Source organism: Triticum aestivum, chromosome 7A (assembly GCF_018294505.1).
Source record: "Triticum aestivum cultivar Chinese Spring chromosome 7A, IWGSC CS RefSeq v2.1, whole genome shotgun sequence".
NCBI classification, from domain to species: Eukaryota; Viridiplantae; Streptophyta; class Magnoliopsida; order Poales; family Poaceae; genus Triticum; species Triticum aestivum.
In genome coordinates this window covers 723,071,673-723,078,290 of record NC_057812.1, presented here as the reverse complement: position 1 = coordinate 723,078,290, position 6,618 = coordinate 723,071,673, and positions in this window count along the sequence as shown.

The following is a 6,618-nucleotide window of genomic DNA, read 5'->3' as shown; positions in this document are numbered from 1 at the left end:
ATGTCGTCGCCCGTAACGTCATGACGAGTCGACACCCGCGGTACCGGGCGAGGAGGGGGCGAATGCACAGTGGCCGCGGCGCCGCCGGTCCTCCCGCTGCTGTTGTGTGGAACTCCATCGGAGCGTCGACCCGGGGGCCCCGCCGGACCTGGTTCGTCCTTGTTGGCGACAGCAACAAGGCTTCGGATGGTAGCTCTCCATTTGTCGAGTTTCCCCATAGCAGGAGGAAAGTCGAGGAGAAACTGCGCGCGCGCCAAGGCCTCTGCTGGCGTCAGCGGTAGTGAAACCTACACGGACCGCAACGCGCTTCGACTTCTAACCATGTCAAAAGGAGCTCTATCACGGTCCCGCGGTCGCACGCCGTTTTCGCCAGTGCTTCAGCGAGCGGGCAGGCCTTCTGCATCCCGGGAGTGGTGCTCGGGGCTCTTCCCGCGGCGGCGTGCGGGATCTTCGGCGTGACGACGCCGTTCATCGCCCGCAGCTTGAGAGGAGTGCGTCGTGGGCGCCGGCGTGGGAGTCTTTGAGGCCACCGCGCCACCTCTAGAGGGCCCCGCGCCGCCTGCGGAGGGCCTGGCTCCATTTTTAGATTTGGCGACGTGCGGCTCATTGCCAAGCATGCGAACATCGCCGTCTCCTAAGCTCCGGCTGCCGGGGTGGTGTTGGTGCTCGCGAGCTGCGCCTCGGGTCCTCTCCGTGACTGGTCCGCTGCTCGCCCGCGTCGGGATGGGCCGTTCGGGTCCCGACGGGCCGACCGTCACCGTTGTCTTCTTCTTGGGCGCCATGGCGATGAAGAAGCGTTGAACTAACTGCTAAAGCCAATTCTCACAACTGCGCCCCCTACCTGGCGCGCCAAACATGTCAGTGGAAACGACACCTATGGGATCACAAGAATCCCTACTACGGTTAGCGGGGCGCGGGGTTGAGAGAAGAGCGGATCAAACAGATAGCACGCGGTTCATTTATCCAGGTTCAGGCCGCGAGGATGCGTAAAACCCTACTCCTGCCTTGGTGGATGTATATTTGTGGTATTGAACTAGCTATGGGGCGTGAGGAGCTCCAAAAAGCTGAATCCCTCTACTGGTCGCCTCGGGCCTCCTTTTATAGGAAAAACGGGTTGCCACAATGGCACACAGGAGGTGGAAAGGGCACAGTGTTGCGAGGTTATCCCTCGCATTACATGACAAGGCGCATTTAATGCGTCTGCTTAGGTGTCCTCTTGCTTAATCGGGGATGGGGGCGAAGTCCGTCCCGTCCGTTGCCGCTCCTCCTCGTGTTGACACGCGCCCTGGTTAGCGGTGCGTGCGATGCCATGTAGGCAGGCATGCAGCTGTGGTGGCGCGGTGGTGGGGTCTTCACGAAGATCTGCATGCTGCCACGCAGGTGTCTGCCCAGTTGGTTGGGTCGGCAGCTGTATTGTGAACGGCGGTGTAGACTTGGTCGACGCGGGCCTGGCGGTGGCCCCGTAGATGTCCTCGGCAAGGGCCTTGCCGGGGCCCCGACAAGGGTCTTGACGTAGCGCCCGCTGTCTTCCCCAGCAAGGCGCTTGCCGGGGCCCCGGCAAGGGTCTTGCCGTGGCGCCCGCTGTCGTCCCCGGCAAGGCGCTTGCCAGGGGTCTCGTGGTTTTCCTTGGCTGGGATCTCGCCAAGGGTCGTCGTCTTCTAGTTCTCATCTGATCTTGAATGTCTCTTCACAAAGATCTGCATGCCACCACAGAGGTGTCTCCCGAGCCCTTGCCCCAACATAGTGGACCATGGTGGGGGCTGTGGACTCAAGGGTGACTCGCTCCGTGGGCGTGGGGCGAGCTGCCACGGCAAGGATCTTGCCGGGGCCGCTAAGGCCAACCCCGGCAAGGATCTTGCCGGGGGGAGCCCTGCTTCGTCCCTTTGCTCTTCGTGGTCTTGGCCTTGGCGTTGTTTCAGCTATCTTGGACTTCGGTCTTAGCCTGGCTCACCTCCCTTGCCCTGCTTGGTGTGGTCGCAGGCATGGCTCTGACTGCCCATGCACAGTCATATGGGTACAAAAAGTGTACCCCTCTTTTTGTACAATGACAAAAGGGCTTTCGTTCGGGCCTGGCCAGCCTATTAGTCCCGGTTCTGCCATGAACCGGGACCAATGGAGGCATTTGTCCCGGTTCGTCTGGGCCCATTTGTCCCGGCTCTTGGCACGAAAGGGCATTTGGGTGCTCTAGCTCACCTCTTATGCATGCGAGGTGTTCGATGAAATGCCCGAGCCACACTAGTTAAGCTTTCTCCTCTCGAAGCTCGACCTCTGAGCTCCATTTTTTCCGAGATTTGTCTAGGTTTAGCGGTCCGTCACGCCCCGTCCTCGTCTTCACCGCCTTCGATCGCCCGCGCCGACCTCGTCGCTGGCACCACCGTGGTGAGCCTCTTGTTCTTATCTTCTTTCTGAAAGAAAAAAAATCTTACTTTAGATAGATACTTGTCTAATTTTCTTACTTTTGACACACATAATTATATATAATGCACGCAGATGAACCGGCAATGGATGTACGGTGACAGACACACCTCTGAGTACATTAATGGCATGCATAATTTTCTCGAAGTGGCTGAGGCAAACAAGCAGAATGGTTTTATGTGTTGTCCATACCCTAATTTTGGGAATATGAGGTCTTACTCTGACAAGAAAATCCTTCACACCCACCTCCTTCATAAGGGTTTCATGCCACACTATAATGTTTGGACGAAGCACGGAGAAATAGGTGTTATGATGGAAGACAGCAAAGAAGAAGAGGACGATGACAACTATGTGCCCCCTGAATAGGGTGATGCTGCAACGGGGGAAGCTGAAGATCAAGAGGAAGCTGAAGATCCAGAGGAACCAGATGATGTGCCCGATGATGATCTCCGCCGGGTCATTGTTGATGAAAGGGAAAAGTGCGAAAGTGAAAAGGAGAAGATGAAGTTCGATCGCATGTTAGAGGATCACAAAAAAGAGTTGTACCCCAATTGCGAAGATGGCAACACAAAGCTCGGTACCGTACTGGAATTGCTGCAGTGGAAGGCAGAGAATGTTGTGCCTGACAAAGGATTTGAGAAGCTACTGAAAATATTGAAGAAGAAGCTTCCAAAGGATAACGAATTGCCCGACAGTACATACGCAGCAAAGAAGGTCGTATGCCCTCTAGGATTGGAGGTGGAGAAGATACATGCATGACCTAATGACTGCATCCTCTACCGCGGTGCGTACAAGGATTTGAACACATGCCCGGTATGCGGTGCATTGCGGTATAAGATCAGACGAGATGACCCTGGTGATTTTGAGGGCGGGCCCTGCAGGAAGAGGGTTCCTGCGAAGGTGATGTGGTATGCTCCTATAATACCACGGTTGGAACAACTATTCAGAAAGAAAGAGCATGCCAAGTTGATGCAATGGCACAGTGAGGACCGTAAGAAAGACGGGAAGCTGAGAGCACCTGTTGACGTGTCGCAGTGGTGAAAAATCAAGAGAAAGTTTTGGGCTGAGTTTGCAAGTGACCCAAGAAATGTATGGTTTGCTTTAAGCGCGGATGGTAATAATCCTTTCGAGGAGCAGAGCAGCAATCACAGCACCCGGCCCGTGACTCTATGTATGTATAACCTTCCTTCTTGGATGTGCATGAAGCGGAAGTTCATTATGATGTCAATTCTCATCCAAGGCCCTAAGCCACCCGGCAACGACATTGATGTGTACCTAAGGCCATTAGTTGAAGAGATCTTACAGCTGTGGAATGGAACAGGTGTACGTGCGTGGGATGAGCACATGGGGGAAGAATTTGACCTAAAGGCGTTGCTGTTCGTGACCATCAATGATTGGCCCGCCCTCAGTAACCTTTCAGGACAGACAAATAAGGGATACCACGCATGCACGCACTGTTTAGCTGACACTGAAAGTATATACCTGGACAGATGCAGGAAGAATGTGTACCTGGGCCATCATCGATTTCTCCCGACCAACAATCAATGTCGAAAGAAAGGCAAGCATTTCAAAGGCAAGGCAGATCACCGGAAGAAGCCTGCCATGCGTACCGGTGATCACGTACTTGCTATGGTCTCTAATTTACATGTAATATTTGGAAAGGGTCCCGGCGGACTAGCTATTCCGAATGACGCTGAGGGACGTGCACCCATGTGGAAGAAGAAATCTATATTTTGGGACCTACCCTACTGGAAAGAGCTAGAGGTACGCTCTTCAATCGATGTGATGCACGTGAAGAAGAACCTTTGCGTGAACCTATTAGGCTTCTTGGGCGTGTATGGGAAGACAAAAGATACACCTGAGGCAAGGGAGGACCTGCAATGTTTGCACGAAAAAGACGGCATGCCACCAAAGCAATACGAAGGTCCTGCCAGCTACGCTCTTACCAAAGAAGAGAAGGAAATCTTTTTTGAATGCCTGCTCAGTATGAAGGTCCCGATTGGCTTCTCGTCAAATATAAAGGGAATAATAAATATTCGAGAGAAAAAGTTCCAGAACCTAAAGTCTCATGACTGCCATGTGATTATGACGCAACTGCTTCCGGTTGCATTGAGGGGGCTTCTACCGGAAAACGTCCGATTAGCCATTGTGAAGCTGTGTGCATTCCTCAATGCAATCTCTCCGAAGGTGATCGATCCAGAAATCATACCAAGGCTAAGGAGTGATGTGGCACAATGTCTTGTTAGTTTCGAGCTGGTGTTCCCACCATCCTTCTTCAATATCATGACGCACGTCCTAGTTCATCTAGTCGACGAGATTGTCATTCTGGGCCCCGTATTTCTACACAATATGTTCCCCTTTGAGAGGTTCATGGGAGTCCCAAAGAAATATGTACGTAACCGTGCTAGGCCAGAAGGAAGCATCTCCATGGGCCATCAAGCAGAGGATGCCATTGGGTTTTGTGTTGACTTCATTCCTGGCCTGAAGAAGATAGGTCTCCCTAAATCGTGGTATGATGGGAGACTAACTGAAAAAGGCACGCTAGGAGCAGACTCAATAATATGCAGGGACGGGCATTCTTAGTCTAAAGCACACTACACAGTTCTATAGAACTCTACCTTGGTGACCCCGTATGTCGATGAACACAAGAATAGTTTGCGCAACAAACACCCGGAGCAGTGTGACGACTGGATTACATGTGAACACATCAGCACTTTCAACAGTTGGTTGGAAACACGTCTCAGAGGTGACACCACTGTTTGTGATGAGCTGTACTTGTTGTCCAGGGGACCATCTTCGACTATATTGACTTACAAAGGATACGAGATAAATGGAAATACATTTTACACGATCGCCCAATATCAAAAGAGCACCAACCAAAACAGCAGCGTCCACTTTGATGCAACAACCGAGAGGGGAAAGGACACATATTATGGTTACATAATGGACATATGGGAACTTGACTACGGACGTGATTTTAAGGTCCCTTTGTTTAAGTGCAAATGGGTCAATCTGTCAGGAGGCGGGGTACAGGTAGACCCACAGTACGGAATGACAACAGTGGATCTGAACAATCTTGGGTACACTGACAAACTGTTCGTCCTAGCCAATGATGTGGCATAGGTTATCTATGTGAAGGACATGTCTACCAAACCGAGAAAAATAAAAGATAAGGAAGCGAATACGTCATATGATGAGCCAAAGTGCCACATAGTTCTTTCAGGAAAAAGGGACATAGTGGGAGTGGAGGGCAACACAGACATGTCTGAAGATTATGAAAAGTTTCATGAAATTGCTCCCTTCAAAGTCAAGGCTGACCCAAGAATCCTGATAAACGATGAAGATTATCCATGGTTACGCCGCAATAAGCAAAGCACACAAGCGAAAAAAGTGAAGACTTTCTCTCCACAACTATTATGATGATACTATGCCAACTTTCAACTTTTTCGTAGTTCATTTGAAATGCCTGTTGTAACAGACAAGTTTCCGTATGAAATCCTGATACTTCGAAACAGATTGTCCGTTTTGTACACGAAGTGCATCCAGTTTTTGCCGTAACCCTCTCTACTTTATTGCACATGCTATGTGGGTGAAATGATGATACCATGCCAACTTTCAACCTTTTCGGAGTTCATTTATAGTGCTTTTCAATTTCATGGTCTTACAACTCAAAATAATCAGTAAATGCATGGAAAATAACAAATGAAGTCAGAAAGGGTTGAAAATTGATGATGTGGCTTTGAATGGTGCATTTTGAACACAGAAAAACTATGGAGTTCAAATAAGTTCAAAAAATGAAATCCGTTTGTAATAGATGAGCTTTCGTCCGAAACCCTGATACTTCGAAAGAGATTGTCCGTTTTGTACACGAAGTGCATCTAATTTTTGCCATAACCCTCTCAACTTTCTTGCACATGCTATGTGGGTGAAGTGATGATACCATGCCAATTTTCAACCTTTTCGGAGTTCATTTGAAATGCTTTTCAATTTCCGGGCCTTATAGCTCAAAAAAGCAGTAAATGCATGAAATATAATAAAATGCATAAAACTATAATATTTGTTATGATCAACTAGAAAACTTATATAAACCTCTAGTATTTTTGAAACTAAAATTAAATAATATTTATGCAACTTATATTAACAAAGTATTTTTGTTCAAAACATTAATAGCAAAAAAGAATTTAATAGCAAAAAAATTAACAA